Genomic DNA, 1,210 nt, shown 5'->3' with positions numbered 1-1,210 from the left:
CGCGCGTCAGAATTCACTGGTACAAGCAGCAAAAATGAAGCAGCAGACTCGATTTTGCTGCTTTTGCTGCCCCCGGTGTGAACGCAGCATAAGAGACACAATCTAAAAAAAAAAAATCCATCAATCACAATGTAGGATTTTTTAAACTGTTTATTTGTATGTGACAGCTGCAAATAAGTATTTGAACACCTGAGATAATCAATGTTAATATTTGGTACAGTAGCCTTTGTTTGCAAATACAGAGGTCAAACGTTTCCTATTGTATGTCACCAAGTTTCCAAACATTACAGGAGGGATTTTGGCCCACTCCTCCATGCAGATCTTTTCTTGATCAGTTAGGTTTCTGGGCTGTTGTTGAGAAACATGGAGTTTGAGCTCCCTGTATAGATTCTCTATTGGATTTAGGTCTGGAGACAGGTTAGGCCATGTCAAAACCTTGATATGCTTCTTAGAGAACAATTCCATGGTTATTCTGTGTGTGCTTTGGGTCATTGTCATGTTGGAAGACCTATCGTCAATGCTTTAACTGAGAGAAGGAGGTTGTTCCCCAAACTCTTGCAATACATGAGCACGCTCATCCTTTCTTTAATACAGTGCAGTCGCCCTGTCCCATGTGCAGAAAAACACCCCCAAACCATGAAGCTACCACCTCCATGCTTCCCAGGAAGAATGGTGTTCTTGGGATGGTACTCATCATTCTTCTTCCTCCAAACACGGTTAGTGGAATTATGACAGAAAAGTTATATTTTGGTTTCATCTGACCACAATACTTTCTCCCATGACAGGCCTTGACATGTACTGGTTTAAACAGGGGAACCTTCTGGTCCATGCATGATTTCAAACCATGATGTCTTAGTGTATTACCAACACAAACCTTGGAAAAGGTAGCCCCAGCTATTTTCAGGTCATTGACCAGTTCCTCCCATGTAGTTCTGGGTTGATTTCTCCCCTTTCTTAGGATCATTGAAACTAAGTCTCAAATCAGTATTTTCATTTCCAGATGAGTCAACGTCCTCTGGTCTATAAACAACAAATCAGCCTTAGGATAAGGGCCAGGTACTCCCTCATGCAACAGGAGCGCCTGATGCATGTGGTACTGCATCAAGCCTCCTATTGGTAGTTTTCATCTTAATTTTCATCTCTAGTTGTCATATTAAAATGTACAGTTTTAAAACCATATACCGTATTTTCACGACCATAAGGCGCACCG

This window comes from Cyprinodon variegatus, unplaced genomic scaffold (assembly GCF_000732505.1).
Source record: "Cyprinodon variegatus isolate N-32 unplaced genomic scaffold, C_variegatus-1.0 Scaffold616, whole genome shotgun sequence".
Taxonomy (NCBI): Eukaryota; Metazoa; Chordata; class Actinopteri; order Cyprinodontiformes; family Cyprinodontidae; genus Cyprinodon; species Cyprinodon variegatus.
This window is presented reverse-complemented; position numbering follows the sequence as displayed.